The sequence below is a fragment of the Solanum pennellii genome, chromosome 4, assembly GCF_001406875.1.
Source record: "Solanum pennellii chromosome 4, SPENNV200".
Taxonomy (NCBI): Eukaryota; Viridiplantae; Streptophyta; class Magnoliopsida; order Solanales; family Solanaceae; genus Solanum; species Solanum pennellii.
The window spans coordinates 17,562,731-17,580,859 of NC_028640.1; the positions used below are offsets into that span (position 1 = coordinate 17,562,731).

Genomic DNA, 18,129 nt, shown 5'->3' on the forward strand with positions numbered 1-18,129 from the left:
ATGATAGAAAATAAACATCCGGTAATGCTTTCTTACTAAATGGTGGTTCTATTTCATAGAAAAGTAAAAAGTAAACTTGTACAACTCTTTCAACAATGGAATTTGAATTTGTGGCTTGTGCGTCTGCAGTACAAGAAGTGTTTTAGTTAAATAGATTCTTTGAGCATTTGACTATTGCAAAGGATTCTAAGGTTCCTTGATTCTATATCGTCATAATCAAGAGGCTATTGCATATACAATGGACCCTAAATATTACAATACAATCAAACACATTGACATCAAGCATAAATTTATGAGAGACGTAGTGACATGTAGAAAATAAATTTACAATACATTCCTTTTCGTGGAATGATAGCTAATTCGTTTACAAAGGTAATATCTAGAGACTTGTTTGTTTTACATTGTATGGTTCTAGGTATGCGTAGGATATGATTATATTTTTGTATTGTAAAATAGCTTTATTATTATAAAATTCTCATCAATATAATACTATTGAATTTATGTTCATATCTTATATGCATGTGATAGAATATTTAATTGATAAAGTGTATCAAACAAGTTGCAATATTGGCTCTCTCACACGAGCAATTGCCTCTTATAATGAAAGAGTGAAGAGATAAATTTCACCCCCGTGTTATAACTTGTTTTTCAAGATAGATGTTAGTCACTCTAATAAAACGAGGTTGAGGATCATTGAAGAGAGAAACTCACATTTTGACATCTAAAAATGTCTAGACAAAGATTTTTACGATGTCAAATGATTAAATAAAAAAGGAAGAAAAAAGATACACGCATCTATATAAGGTGAGAACATCGTAGCACATGTTTCCATACCATGTGCGCTAAGCGACTAATGGGTTACTAAAAGAATTAATCCCTGAGTTTTCATTGTGTGAGACCCTGAAAGTTGCTTTAAGTTTCAGTTAGTGTTGCTACTCTAGCATGTTACTAATAGCCATGAATGATTCGTCAATATAGTGCATGTCTATGAAAAAAGTTGATTTGAAACAGATAGAATTGAGCAGAAAGGAAAGAGGATCAAATTAAAAATAATCAAATTTTTATACATAAGATGACTCTTACATTGACCATATAGATTCGAGTCTATTTGTGTATATAAAATTGAACACGAACTTGAGTACACCTCGTTAAAAGGATGAGGGATCAAATAAATAACTATTGAAATAGTAGGGTATTGTTAATGATTGAATCCTCATATTTATAGAGAATTTTTTCCACATGTGATTGAATTCCTTTGCGTAGCTTGTAAAACCTTATAGGTAAAGCTCTTGATGCTCACAAGTCACATGAATTACTTGTAGTATGAATTGTTTGTCTTGTTAATGGTGTATAGGCTTCTGTCTTGTTTACTATGTATGAAGTGGGAGACGTTGGATTTTGTGGTTCCTAGGTCACACTTGTGAACCGAACCGGTCTGAATCATGTTCAACTCGACACGACCCATTTTGTTTTATGAAAAGAAAACCATATTAGAGATAATATGGTTTAAATGAAAGAGGGAAAGAATAATTTCAAAAATGAAAAGAGGGGGAACATTTAGAGAATTCATTTTAAATCTATTGTCTCATGTTTCTCTTGAAATGGGTCAATAAGACAAGTACGAAAAGATATAACAGGAAAAGTGGAAATACACAAACAACTAAAAGAAACATTTATTTTGTGAAATTCATCCTTCATTTCCTGGTGATTCAAGTTCGGACTTGAAACAACTCTTTTTCGATTAACATTCCATTGTTGATAACAGGTACATAACTTTGTTCCTGCTACACGAAATTCTAACAATAAGTCATGATAAATACTTGGGGATCTCTTTGTGTGACAAATTGAAATCATTTAAATTTTTGATAAATGATTCATCATCAATCCATTGATATGTTTTTCCAAAGTTGTTAGAATTGAAATTCAAGTATAGACATTCTAAAGAAAAAAATACGAGAACAAAGAAATATTAAATTATCTATGAACTTTGCTTCACACATAAATCTTCTATATATAGAGCGAGGGAACTTTAATTTATTTTCTTATTTTGTTTCTTGAAGAATTTCTTTTGTGCTGTCATTTGACAAGAAACTTTAAATACACACATTGGTTACTCCCTACGTTTGAAAAAGAATGACTTTCTTTCCTTTTTAGTCTATTTCAAAAAGATTGACCTCTTTGTCTTTTTGGTAATAACTTTTTACGTGGCATGTTTAAGACCACAAGATTAAAGGGAAATTTCGTACATTTGACATAACTTTAATTTAGGACCACATGATTAAAAAGTCTTCTTTATTTTCTTAAACTCCGTGCCATGTCAAACTAAGTCATTCTTTGTAAAACAAAGGGAGTATTATTTTTTCTAATAAATAAATAGATAAAGACGTGGGAGAGACAATAATTAAAAAATAAAATACAAAAAGGCACATGATTGTGGCAAGATATTTATTGTTTGTATTTTCATATCTTCTTCTTAACATCAAATGGTGGAGTTTCTTTCTGATATTTCTAAAACATCGGGCATCAACATGGTTCATTGAATTAGTAGTTTTGATGTTAAGTCTATTCTTTCAAAAATACATTTTCACTATTACTTAAAATATGATAGTATAACCATGATGATAATTAGGGAAAATGCACAAGTACCCCCCTAGACTATTACCAAAATCACAGAGACACACTTTAACTAAACTAAGGTTATGTTACCCCCTCTAAACTTCTTTTTTAAATAATTTTGTATACCTTATGTCTTACATGGAAAACCCCGTGACTCCGTGCATTTAGGCGCGTGAGATATATTTGAATGTCATGTAAGTCAAAAAGGTTCACAAAATTATTATTTTTTTAAAAATCAGGGGGGTAATAGGACCTTAGTTTGTTAAGGTGTGTCTCTGGGATTTCAGTTATAGTCTAGCTGGGTACTTGTGCATTTTCGCTAATAATTATATTATTATAGATATGTAGGTAAAAATGACGGAGGAAAAGGTGTTGATGGCAGGAGATCTCAATCAACTGAAATACTAGGGTGAATATATCATAAACATATATTTTCACCTTCCTTTTTCATTGGCTATGAAAGATCCACATATTTTTACTTTTATATATTTATGCTGAGTATTAATTTTTTAAAGTATAAATTTCTTGTTATTTTGTGTTCATTTTTATCCAAGAAAAGAGTGATTGATCATAAAATGATTTTAAATCAAATTAAAAATTCTATAAATAATACTAATTTTTTTCATCTTTTAATTTCTGAATTTAATTGAAAAAGATTAATGTTTTATATCACGATAAAACATATATAAGATATTAGATACTCTTATAAGACAATATCTATATGATATGTATACGGCAAAATTAAGGACAGTTTTCTTTAGAACTAATTATTGATGTAATATGTTTTTCTCTATAACATTCTACTTATAAAAGTAGTGACTTTCACTATTTAAGTACACTTTTGTTTTTGGAAATTACATCTATGTCATAACCTTACGCAAATATTAATTGAATAATAATATTTTGTACGAGATATATCACGTTTAAAGATAAAATGATAAAGTATTTTACAGTCATAACCTTATCTTAATACTGTTTTTTTGTTTTGTTGGTTAAGTTTGTTTACCAAATACTACTTAAGGAATATCACTGTCTCCCATATTTAATTTTTTGGATTCATTTTGAAATGTTTCAATGATATCTCGTCATTTTTACTCAAAAAATAATTAACTTTATGAAAATCCATACAAGTGATTTAAAAGCATTTGTCCAATATTCTTTTAGTTATAATTATTGACTAAAAATAGTAAATTTAGTAATATTAGTTCGATTTTACAACATCATATACTATATGATATGATATACAAGTGTAAATCACATGCCGTGACACTAGTATTACTTAAACTGGGAACAAAAAAAGTTAAAAGTTGAAATACCATGTTACCCCAACACTAAAACTTTTTTTTTCGAAATATCTAATCAATTAAATATTAAATAGTAATCATATATTATTACTTTTATTACTATTATTATTATTGTTATTGTTATTATTATTATTATTATTATTATTACTATTATTGTTATTGTTATTGTTATTTTACACTAAACTCTAAAATTGGAATGGTATTAAGTCAGAAATTCAACTAAAAAAATTTCATAAAAAATTTTCATACATTTAAATCCTTTTAAAAAGAAATTAGTTATATTTTTAGTTAAAAAATGAAATATCATTTTACCTCTACACTAAATAAAAATATTAATAAATATCTAATAAATTAAATATTGAATACTAATCATATAATATTATTGCTATTATTATTATATTATACTAAGTTCTAAAAGTGGAAACGTATTAAGTCAAAAATTCAAACAAAATAATTTCATAGAAAATTGTTAGGCATATTTATCCTTTTAAAAAATAACTGAGTTACATTTTCCAAAAAATGTATTTTATTTTTATTTTCTCCTTCAATTTACTGAAAATAATCTTTATATTAGATATCATATGGTTACTTAATTTGTTAAATATTAATAGTTTAATTATATAATGAAATATATGAAACCCAACAACTTTACTTTATTTATTATGTTATGTCATTATAATTACAATCGATTAGATATTTAACAAAAAATATGTTATGTGTCCTGATTCAATGTGTTCATTGTTGAAACTTTCAATTCGGTGACTCTTTGAATTGTGAAACCAAAAATAAAATGTATATGACATGATTCTCTGTGTCTCATTATTGAATGTTGCTAGGTGAAAATAGAGTTAAGTATCACTGTAAATACCAATAAGTTATATCCACAATTTGTTTGTCCCTAGATCATCATATTCTTTTTGTTGTCATATAAAATTCTCATCTTCTTCCTAGTAAATTATATACCATATATTCAAGAAACTAACTGAGGAGAAGAACATATGACATCATTCTAAAGTTAGCTTCTTAGCAATAAAATAGTTAAAGTTAGAAGTATCTAAGATGAAATTATGAAAAAGAGAAGTTTTTTTACGATATAATAGTTCAACTTAGAAGTATATAAGAGGGGACCTGTTCCTTGAGATCATTTGTGTATTAGCTCATAATTTTAAGTTTTGATTTTTATTTTCTAGTTAAGATATGGTTGTCCAAATTGAATTTGGTATGCAATCCAAATTTTTATGTAATTCTTGTATCATTTACATTGTTGTGGGAATTATTTTTTTATGTCATTGTGTTATTGTCCTTGTAAGTGTTACTGAATCGACAGAACTTCTATTAATGTATGGTGAGTTTGATAATACTTGAATTATTTATGCAATCTGCTCATATATTCATATTGTCAATTGTCTAAATTCAAATTAAATTAAATAAACATTCCTAAAACATTGTTTCTTTGAATGAAAAAGGTTAACTTTGTTAATTTATTGTCTACCTAATATATTGTTGCGAACACATACATATTTGTTCATCTTCACCTTCTTTTTTTGTTACAATTATCAATGAGATTAACAACTTCATTTTGGAATGAAAATGAGAGTTCCATGTGCGACACTAAGCAACATAAATTTCTTATACATGAGCAATCTATATTAGTGGTACTTTTCTACAGTGCTAAAACTCAAATGGCTGGTGTGATGACAAATTTTCATTTGGACATTTTGAATGCAAGATCGTAAGAATGAAGTAATTAATCTTCATTTTGTTTGAATTTTAATAATATAAATCAACAAGATTATTCAAATTCTACTTGAAGTGTATTTTTCAACAATAACATTATTGCATCTTTTGCAATTGTTTTATGCTATTGCAACATATATTTTCACATGGAATCGTATTTTCACTTACATATTTGAAACAGTTTCACATGTGTGCTATACTATTATTCATGTCATTTTAGAATGTTTGAAATACTTGATAGGAATAAAAGTGCAACATACATGTCCACAATTTGAGCATGTAATAATATAAAGAGACATTTGCCTATTCCATTATGTAGGGAAAAAATCTCCTAAATTTGAAGAGATAAATCCTTAGTAAGCTACATAGGAATCAAGCTTATTTCTACTTCCATTGAAGCTTAGAACATGTATGTTGAAGTCGGGGCCGAAGCTAGATTTAGGTATTAGGTTGTGTTGGAGCTCGACTCTTTCCACTACTGCTAACTCAATTATTCTTTAATTTCATGCCCAAATGGTATAACAAAGTGACGATTCATGACAAGGGGGATTGTAAATACATGGAGGAAAAATTGTTACAAGTGATAAAAAGGCATTGATTCGGTGGCACAGATCGAGTTTAACTAGCATGGAAGCAAATCTGTAGAACAAGCAGCAACTCCCTCACAAGAAAAAGGTACAACATTTGAGGAAATGTTTTTTGTTGGAATCAAGGATGACCTCAACACTGTTAGGACTAAAAATAAGTAGGTGTAAATGCGGAAGCTAGCAATGCAAACCTCGAAAGACCACGGGTAAGAAGACAACGAGAAATATACCAAAAGACACAAAGATTTAATGTGGTTTGGTCAATCGACCTACGTCCACAAAGGAGATGAGCAATCCACTATAAATATGAGAGTACAAAATACAGAGGGAAACAACCTCAACCAAATTCACTCAGAATACATGGGAGGTTCACACAAGTGATAACATATCAAGCTTGTGATCCACAATTTCTCCCCCTAACCAAATCTCTCAAAGTCATTAAGACTACATTGTGAATGTTGATTAAGTTAGAAGGAACATACCTCTATTTATAGAATCCTAAACCTTTTCCTACCAGAAAAAGGATTAGTCAATCAAAAACATTTTCCTAAAAGGAAAACCTATTTATGGTAAGAAATTTAGGGCAAATAAAACCCAACAAATCTCCCCCTTGGCCTGAATTTCTGACAAAATAAATTTGTCCACCTTCTTGACTTAATCTTCAACAATTTGCTTCTCGTCTCCATAATCTCCTTTGCAAAATTTATGTATCAACACAGAGAACCTCTCTGAAACAATTTCTCCAACAAAATATTCAATACTGTCAAAAAAGGTTGCGGCTAGAACTACACCTGTCAATATGAACACCTCCTTCTAACCTGGTTCAATCATTGATTATCGAACCACTAAACCTGAATCCATCATTGAATCTTGCTCTGATACCACTTGTTAGGACCAAAAATAAGTAGGTGTAAATGTGGAAGCTAGCAATGCAAACCTCGAAATACCACGAGTAAGAAGACAATGAGAAATATACCAAAAGACACAAAGATTTAACGTGGTTCGGTCAATTGACCTATGTCCACAAAGTAGATGAGCAATCCACTATAAATGTGAGAGTACAAAATACAGAGGGAAACAACCTCAACCAAATTCACTCAGAATACATGGGAGGTTCACACAAGTGATAACATATCAAGCTTGTGATCCACAATTTCTCCCCCTAACCAAAACTCTCAAAGTCATTAAGACTACATTGTGAATGTTGATTAAGTTAGAAAGAACATAGCTCTATTTATAGGATCCTAAACCTTTTCCTACCAGAAAAAGGATTAGTCAATCCAAAACCTTTTCCTAAAAGATAAACCTATTTATGGTAAGAAATTTAGGGCAAATAAAACCCAACAAACACCATACTTGAACAGGAGATAATTTAACCGTTGTACCAATTTTGATATGGACAGTGTAGGTAAGATAACTCTTGATAAAAGAGCTTATAATAATTGATCATATATTCATTGTCGATTAAAAAATGCATCGGTCACTATCTCCGACGAATACAATGAGACACAAATGTTTCTTGAAGTTGCCTTTTAAATTAAAGGAAGCAATCATGAAATGAGAGGTAATCAACTAATAGAGATTGTGTATAGAGTTATATAGAGTAGTGAGGCATGGGACCAATTAAAAGAATATTTCCAAATGATGACAATAGAAACCGAATTGTATTAACCACTCGGCTAAAGTATGCAGCTGATCATGTGAGATGTCTTGATTTCCACCTTATGGAAAGTGTTTTTTAAGTCCCTGTGTCTTAATTTTCCACCTTTATTTCAATGCAAGAATATATTCCAAAACAGATGTGTTACAGATCAAATTACTTAATTTTTTTGTTGTATTTTCAATTGACTAATATGATTTCTCTTTTGTAACACCTCAACTTATACATTTGAGTTATGATTCTAAGAGAAGTCTTTGTCGAATCAGCAGGGTTGATATATAAAAAATGTCAGAGATAATTTTTTTTTATATTGGATTGCCACTATATATATATATCTTATCCTTTTGCTGCGGAAATCATAAGAAGAACTCGCAATCTAATCTTAAGGAATTCCGATGAAAAGGTACTTGTATACCATGTGAAGTGATGACTTTGCTGCTAATTTACGCAATCTCCAGGGGTTCCCTCAAACTTATTGGACACTAAATGAAGATGTTGTGTTTCACAAATTAAAATATCTACTAATTGTAGAAGAATATTTCAAGGAGGAGAGTCCGCAGACGTTTGTAATATCATTGATAAACAAGTGATGAATATGTAATGCAATTCAAAGTATAAAATCACATGAAAATTGACAAAGAACATAACATATATAATTAACATTACTAAATCAGAACAGATAAACATTACATGATGAACACAGCACTTAGTGTTCTGACTTCAACTCAATAATAACTTGTGAACACAACACTTATCATAACTCAATTGACAAATGAACATAGACACTTAATATAATATTTTATTGTCGACAATTCTATAACGTGCGCACTAGGAATGACGACTGAACTAGTAATTGGGAACTATGAAAGAAGTAGATCCACTAACCTTATTAGCAAAGGGTCCACCGAAATTGAATACATATGAAGAACTTTAGGTAGCACAATTAGGAGGAATCCAGGTACCTCCTAATGTCTGAAATAGGAATGCATTATTATTCACCATTTCTGCCTCTTTTTCAACCTTTTGCTTTATAATTTTGAATGCATTCTTCAAGTGTTGAAGTTTGACTAAGTTAAGTTCTTCGATTGGAGTTTCCCACCATACACCATCATCTCTCTTCCTAATTTATAGAAAGGATCCTCCGCAATTTTTCTCCATCTGTAGAGCCACCTCGAGGTTCATGCGCTTGGTATTGAACTTATGAATAACAACTTCTCTATGAGCCACAATTTGTTGATTATGGACATCGTTATTTGGTAAAGGGAGGTCCTCCCAAGGAATCTGTCCACCAACATGTCCATGCTAGGGTGACCAAAGGAGAAAACTTTACCGTCTGGGGAAAATAAAACAATGGAAATTTCAGCACCACATAGCATACAAAGTTCACACGCCTTTTTAAACAGACCAACACCTCACTTAGAAAACGTAACTCCTAAGTTTCTTGCATTCTTTATTTTCATCATGTCAACCCTTTGATGATTCTTGCTAATTCTTCTTGTCAAGTCTAAACTATCAATAAGAAATTGTGATTTTGATCTTACACCAAGAGCTTTATATAAAAAATTGTATTTCAAAATAACATAATGATATAGTCGTTAATGACTATAATTAGACAATTCATTTTTTTATTTATTAGATTAGACTACATTGGACTGCTATTTTATTTGAGAAATTTTTTAGAAAAAATTATATATGAAATGATTAAGAAAAACATTTTACTTTAATAATAACACTAATTTTTTCGTTTACCATGAAATTTCCTAGTCGAGCATCACTAAGAGGACTTTCCTAATTAAAATTATAATATTGTATTGCATTTGACCGCTATTTTATTTGAGAAAAATATTTTTTTAAATATATTTGATTAATAAAAACCTTTTATTTTAATAATAAATTGATTTTTTCATTTACAATTGAACTTTCCTAGTCGATCACCACTTANATATATATATATATATATATATATGTATATGCATTCCACAAATCCAGCATGTATATGTTCAATAATTTTTGCAACTTCAACAGCATCGTCACATCAAAGAAGACCCAAATCTGGAGTCCTCCTATAAAGGATTTCTCCACTTAAAAAGAAATTGAGAGCCATACGATGTATCGACTTCTTCTGATTGGACGTAGCATCTTCAGATAAGTTCCAGACTCCAAATACTTTTTATATCAAAATATCAGGGCAAACCGTCTGATTCTGCTTCAACATGGGAACAATTGATTGGATTTTCTTTCAAATCTATATTCAGAGGATCAATATAATCTGTATTCGGATGTTTAATCATCAAAGCGATGGTGGAAAGAGCATCGGCCAATTAATTCTGTATTCTGGGAGTATGTCTGAACTCGATATTACGAAATCTTTTGCACAACTTCTACACATACTGTACGTTTGGTATAATCTTTGGGTTCTTCACAGCCCATTCTCATTGAACTTGATGATTCAAAAGGTCTGAATCTCCAATAACCAACAACTCGTAGACATTCATGTCGATGGCCATTTTCAAACCAAGAATACAAGCTTCGTATTCGGCTATGTTGTTCGTGCAATTAAATCGGAGCTTAGCCGCCATGGGATAGTGCTTACAAGATTCTGACACTAAGACCTCTATAATACCTTTACGTTGATGATTTGTCGCTCCATCAAAGAATAATCTCCAACCTGGATATGCTTCAGAATTATCCTCACCCACAAATGACACTTATTCATCGTGAAAATAAGTCTTAAGTGGTTCATACTCTTCATCAACGGGATTTTCTGCAAGATGATCAGTTAAAGCATGTGCCTTTATCGCTTGCTGAGTCACATACGCAATATCAAACTCGCTTAACAACATTTGCCATTAAGATAACTTTCCGGTTGGCATCGCCTTCTGGAAAATATACTTCTATTGATTCATTCTGGAAATGAGATATGTCGTGTATGAAGAAAGATAATGTCTTAACTTCTGGGCAAGCCAATTCAAATCACAACACGTTCTCTCCAACATAGTATAACGAGACTCGTATGGAGTAAACTTCTTGCTTATGTAATAGATAGCCCTTTCTCTCTTTCTTGTCTCGTCGTGTTGACCAAGTATGCATCCGAATACACTATCTGAGACAGACAAATACAGCAACAAAGGACTCTCTTCTCATGGAGGAACCAATACCGTTGGATTTTACAAATGGTTCTTGATAGTATCAAAAGCAGTCTGACACTCTTCAGTCCACTTTGTCGGAGCATCGTTCTTCAACAGCTTGAAGATAGACTCACACACCACAGTTGATTAAGTTATGAATCGACTGATGTAGTTTAACCTCGCTAAGAAACTCATCACCTCTTTTCTCGTCTTCAGCGGAGGTAACTCTTCAGTTTCTTTAATCATAGAAGGGTCGATCTCAATACCCCTTCTGCTGACTATAAATCCCAACAACTTTCTGGCTGGAACTCCAAAAGCGCATTTGGCGAGATTTAGCTTCAAGTTGTAACTACGCAAACGACCAAAGAATTTCCTTAGATGTTTCAAGTGGTCCGAACATTCGCGGGACTTGAATATGACGTCATCCACATACACCTCAACTCCTTATGAATCATGTCAAAAAATATGGTTTTCATAGCCCTCATATAGGTAGTACCAGCATTCTTGAGGCCAAACGGCATCACTCTGTAATATTATACACCCAAGGTGTAATGAAAGCTGTCTTTTCTACATCTTCCTCATCCATCAGAATCTGGTGGTAACCTACCTAACAATCCACAAATGACTGCATTTCATGCTTAGCATAGTTATCAATCAAAATATGAATATTTGGCAACAGAAAATTATCCTTCGGGCTAGCTTTGTTGAGGTCTCTGTAGTTGACACAAATCCTGATTTTCCCGTCTTTCTTGGCAACCGGAACAACATTTGCTAACCAAGTTGGGTATGGTGTCACTTACACCAATAAAGATTCTATTTCCTTGGTAATCTCTTCTTTGATTTTTAAACTCATTCCAAGATTGAACTTCCGATCTTTTTGCTTCACCGGATCTAAATCCGGGTTAATTGGTAGTTTATGAGATACAACATCGGTACTCAGCCCTTGCATGTCACCGACTTCCCAGAAAAACACATCAATATATTCGGCAAGCAAATGAATAAGGCATTTTCTTTGAGTTTCATTTAATTGGATGTTGATCTTAACCTCTTCAACGCACTCTTGGTCTCCCAGATCTACCGTTTCCGTTTCCTCTAGATTTGGCTTATGCTAGTTTTCAAACTGCCAAAATTCCTTGGCGACATACTCTGGTTCCTCACTTTCTTCTTCGTAATCATCAACCTTGTCATCACCTGCCTCATTTTGTTCATTTAGCTCGTGACATGACATGACATTGGTAGGTCTAAAACATTCATTACTGAAACCACAAACAAATAATGTTAGAAAATCAAAGTATAACAAACTACTAAATAAATAAATTTAAAAACAAAGAGGCTTTCATTCAAATTTAAAAACAATGTAAACTTTGGCCATGGCATAGGGCCATGTATCCTTCTTTGAACATCACAATGGAAATTCAAAAATTCAAACAGTTAAGAAATAATGGTGGGTCTCGGGCCTCTTCAAGACTACCACCGATTTTAATGTGCATGAAACGATGCCTTTCTACCAAGGAGTTCGAGGGATTGGTATGGGCGTGGAGGTCCAGTTATGCAGCATCTCTCCTGGCTCAGCATCACGGATACCAGCTAGCTCGACCTCTTTCTCAATAACAGCATTGATCTCCTCGAAGAGGTCACAGATTCCTTCCCCAAGGTCTTCATGCTCGGCATGTTCCCGGACTGGGAAGGATTGATACAGATGTGGGATCGGCTTAGCCAATGCTTGATCATTTTTCTTCTTCGTCTTCATGTCATCATCTGTGGGGATGTACCCCAAACCATATATGGCTCCCTTGATGATGACTGGAATAGGCTCAATAATTCCTTAAGAATTTCTTCCCAATATGAAACTTGGTTCAAAACCATTCTGCACCATCATAGTGGCTATCATCTTGTACATGGTAGGCATGGGAGTCTGTGGGGCCAAGTATGCACCGGTGGCATTTACCAGCTCCACTGAGTAGAAATCTTTACCCAGCGATATCTCATTAATGATCGATGCTTGTCTGCCAGAGTGACTCCCTTCGCCATGAATAACCAGCTCTTCGTTCTTCAAAACGAGCATCATCATCTGATGTAGAGTAGAAGGGACAGATCCATCCATTTAGATGAAAGGCCTTCCGAGAAGAAGGTTATAGCTGGTATCGATATCCAATAATTGAAACAGTGCACTGAATTCTGATGGACCCATTAGGATGATCAGATTCACTGCTCCGAACGTATCTCTCTGAACCCCATCAAAGGCTCTTACCGTTGACTTGGTTTTGTTCCAGCTTCTCAAAGTCAAAGCTTAGCTGCCTCAACCTCGACAAGTGGAAGATATTCAGACCAGATCCATCATCTACTAAGACGTGGTTGACAACTTTTTCGTGGCATACAACAGTGATATGCAATGCCTTGTTGTGTGACCTCCCTTCGAAAGGTAGCTCATCGTCACAAAAGATGATTCGATGCCCTCGAATAACCTGGTGAATCATAGCGGCCACGTTATCACTGCTTGTGCCCGTGGGTACATACGTATCATCGAGAGCCTTCATCAAAGACTGCCTGTGTGATTGAGAACTCATCAGCAGGGCCCATACAAAGATCTGGGCTGGATTCGTCTCCAAATGCTTGACGATAGAATAATCTTTTGACTGTATTCTTCTCAATAATTCCTCCGCTTCTCCTTCGCTTATTGTCCTTTTAGCTTTATCCTTATTTTGACCTCCGAGATCAAGCTCGTCAAGAGTGTAATATCTTCCGGATCTGGTCATGCCTTGAGCATCAGCAGTTTCAATAACGAACTTAGGCTTGATTAGAGTTTTGATGGCACCAAAGCAACAGCCTTTGCAGGTGTCAAAATAACAAACTCTTTCTTCTCTTTGATGCTCAAAGATATACAGCCTTTTCCAAATCAACATGAACGATTGGAGTAATAATTTTCATTCCACACCAATCATCATCTATCTCGATCATATTGAAATTGCTTCCCCCATGATTCGGCAGCGGGTTGGTGTTGACATTTGGTGCCGCTGGTTGGAGAAAGACTACCTCTTGGTCAATCAAATGCTGAATTTTGTGCTTGATGTTGATACAATCCTCAGTATCATGCCCAAACCCTGTTGGAATGATAAGCAGATCTTTGATCATGTCTGTAGAATTTTTAATTAACATCCACTTGTTTGGGCCCCACAAGGTGGATGTATCTGGTCGTAACTAGTCGCTCATACATCTTTGTTCGTCTTTCAGCGAGAGCAATGAATTTCTTTGAAGGTTTCTTCTCGAATCTGGGTTGGGGAGGGTCATGACTACCTTATTGAGGAGGAGACGCCTGTTGATAACTTCTGGTATCTGGACGGGGAGCTTGGCTTCTATAATATGGATTTGTTTGGTAGTTGGCGATGGAGGTTGGTAATTTTAAGGGGAACTTTGGTATAGTGGAGCTTGGGATTAATAAACAGGAATGGGTGCTCTGTAGCTCGACTGCATGTTAGCACAATTGGGAGCAACACCCTGGTATAGAGATGGAATTTAGTAGGGTGGAGGATGATTTGAGTAAATGGGAGATGGATTTTTGTAATTTGGGAGTGGACTTTGGTATAGTGGAGCTTGGACGTTTGGATAAGTGGCGGTAGCATTCTGATAAATTGAAGGATTATTGGGATGACGAGCTTGCGTGTAGCAAGCTTGGTAGGACTTTTGCGAAGGCCGGGAACGACCTTGGGAATATGACAAGCTTCTGGGGGTTTTCCTTCCCTCAAATGAAACAACAACAATTTTTTCTTTTTTCTTTTTCAACAACCCAGAAGATCTAGGTGATGCGGCTAGACGGGCTATCATTCCTAATTTTAAACCATCCTCGATAATCTCACCAATCTTGAATATCTCGGCAAACTTTGCTTCAACGAGCAACGTAATTCTGTCATAATATTCAGGCTCTTGCACGCGCACGAGTACTTCAACAATTTCTTTATCAGACATGGGTGGTATCACCTTTGCCGCTTCTTTTCTCCACCTATAGGCGAACTCCCGATAGCTCTCGGTTGATTTTTGCTTCATCTTTCCAAAGAATATCATTCTGGAGCAATTTCTACGTTGTAAGAAAATCGATCGATAAAATCTTTGACCAATGCATTCCAGCTGGGACATTGCCTTGTTTCATGCGATGTGAACCATCCAAGAGCTTCCCTGCATAGGCTACGGCTGAAGAGCCGCATCAATAGAGCTTCATCCCTACCAACTCCAACGAGCTGGTCGCAAAAGGATCTCAAATGAGCCATAGGGTTTAACAATCCTCAAAAGGTGTCAAACTTAAGGATTTTGAATCCTTTCAGAAGGTTCCAATTTGGATGAATGCATAAGTCTTCATAACTAAGCCCAACGATATCAGGGACGCATTGAATATCTTTCATGGCTTTCTTTATCTCTTCCTTTATGTCGACCTTTACCTCTTCTTTTTCCCTCCACTCCTTTTCCTGTTCCTCGTAATGGTCTAGCTCAAAACCGTGCACATCGTGCTCGGCAGGGACGTGAATTCGGAAAGTGGCTCTTTTTGGTAAGGGTTGAGATACAATGGGACTCTAAGCATTTTGAGCGGTTTGATAATTCTTTGGGTACGTCTGAGGATTGGAATTCTGATTTAAGTGGTGGTGGGGTGTTTGGGAATTGATAGTATTTTGGTTTTGATTTTGTGGTGGTGGAGCGGTTTTGTGGTGGGTATTTTGAGGATAGGTGCCATTTGGGGTGGTTGTTTTGAGGAGGAGGTGGAGTTTGGTAGGTTGTAGAAATATATTTTGGATTTTTGGTAGTCAGATCTGTAACTGACTGATTCTGAGCAGGTGTAGATAGTTGGTTCTGGGCTGGATCCATATTTGAGGAAGGGAAGTAGATTGGAGGCCTCCCATAAGCAGCGTTAGCCGCAAATCCTGGTGGAGGCAGATCTGTTGCATCAACTGCAGAATCAACTCATTCTGGTCTGCTACGGTGGGTTAAGCCACCAAAACATCAGTTTGACTCACTTCTTCGTAATAATATAACTATAACTGTTTTTCCTTTATCTGAGCTTCGTCTAGGGATGGAATCTGTGGGACCTTTTGATCTTTTGAAATAGGGATGATCTGCCAGCTTTTGATTGACACAGATAAGTTTCAAAGTACTTGAGAAGGAAAACAACTCAAAGGCAGACTTGTCAGTGCAGATTCAGAGTACAAAATGCATAATATCACATAGAGAGCAGATAAACACACAAGTTGCTTTGTTTTGGGATAATTCAACCCACGAGTGAGGACGGAAACATATTTTTTAACAAGCAGAAGTTTTCTTGTTTTTGTTTTGGACGCTGTCTCAGAAAGGCTAAATCACGTTGAGCTACGGTCTTCTTGCAGCAGCTCTATGATGTCTGTTGATTTGGTCTTCGTATCTTCTCGTAACATGATGGGGGAATGAAAATTATTAAAGATAGGGATCGGGCCTGGGAAGGCTGCCTACGTATCTCACAAGGAGAATTCAGGCCCAACGTAGTTCAAGTACAGGATAAAACATTTTCATTCATTCGTTCATTACGATTACAAGGAAATTGAAAGACAACAATAGAGCTTTTTAAAGATAAAATAATGACGACACGTTAGTCATTTCCCTTCTTTGTGCATTAGTCTCCTCCTTTCAGACGGCCTAGGAATGGAGGTTTGTAGACGATTTCCTCGTCTTCGTCTTCCTCAGTCGCTTCAGGGTAAACGTTATCGGGACCACTATTGGCTCCTTGCTCATAGACTGGGTACTTTTTGCTCATTTTACGAAGTTTATCAATCATGTTGCTATGGAAGGATTTGTTCTTCTTCCTTAACGCAACCATCCTTTCTCTCATGGAGGCGAATTCTTCCATTTCCACTGTCAGCTTCTTATCAAGTGACATGCTTTTAGCTAACAGAGCGGAAGTCTCTGATTCTCTCCCCGCCTCTCTTGCTTCTCTTTCTTGCACTTTCCACAGAAGCATGTCCAACTTTTCTCGCAAGTCCTCTGTCTCCATCTCAACATTTTTGTTTCTCTTCATCTGTGATGCCATATCCTCATCCAGCGTCACAGTTGTAGCTTCATAAAATGTGGTGGCCATGTCGAATCTGAGCCCTTCCTCCTTGGCTTCTTGAATTTCCCGATTGATCTATAAGTGAGTTCCATCTGGATGTTCCTACCCTTGTCCATACTAGTGATTTTTTGCCTTTCCTGAGATGGTAGAATAGTGTTTTAGGATTTGGAGATGGGATTTTTCTTTTGAATAAGGAACTTAAGACTCAGAAAGTTTTGGTCGTATATTTGTAATAGTGACTTTTGTACATTTGGAAATTTCTGGAAAGGAGTGGATTTTTGATATCCTCATTCATAGAAACCTAAAACATAAGCAGTTAAACACACATATATCGGGTCCTAACGCATACAGAGGGACCCTTTTGTGCCAAGGGTAGGCCTAGCGTATTTGGACGATGTACGTGTGAATTTAAACCAAATAAACAATTCCCCCCGAAATAAATTTTACTAGTTAATAATGTTCACAAAGGGAAAATAGAGGATAAAATATTAAAGACAAACCCACGCAGGGGCCATTTGAAAGTGCAATGGGGCAAAAAACAACGTAAATACATTTAAAACCCCACGCAGAGGCGAAGTCCATTATGCCGCTCAAGATAATCCTGCTCCGTCGCCATCCCCCTGAGTCTTGTATTGCTGGAACATATATCTTAACATAAGCAAGAATCCTTCACCCAGGCGTCCTTTGTCTTCCAAGCTTTCTTATCGCATCCTCTCGATTTTCTCCTTAATCAAGGTATCGAAGTCATCATAACCACGCCTCAGTCTTTCCACCTCTTGATTCACCCTCTTAAGAGTATCTTGGTTCTTGAAAAACTTAGCGTACACCTCTTGGGACTCTTTCTTTACCTCTTGTAGCTCGGCCACTGCTTTAGCTTCTCTGTCTGTTACGCTGCGAAAGCTACACGAGGTTTAAGAGGAGACGTTTTGTATGTCCTTCTTCAGCAATTCTTTGTAACCCTTGTCATATCTAGTATTGAATAAGTTAAGGGCGTTGGTGTCCTTATCCATACGCTTGGCACTTTTCCATTCTC

General features: G+C 34.9%; 1 pseudogene; it reads right to left on the reverse strand.

Annotated features, from left to right (window-relative positions):
- Positions 1–8,750: 8,750 nt before the first annotated feature.
- Positions 8,751–12,782, reverse strand: LOC114076858 (annotated as a pseudogene).
- Positions 12,783–18,129: the final 5,347 nt, after the last annotated feature.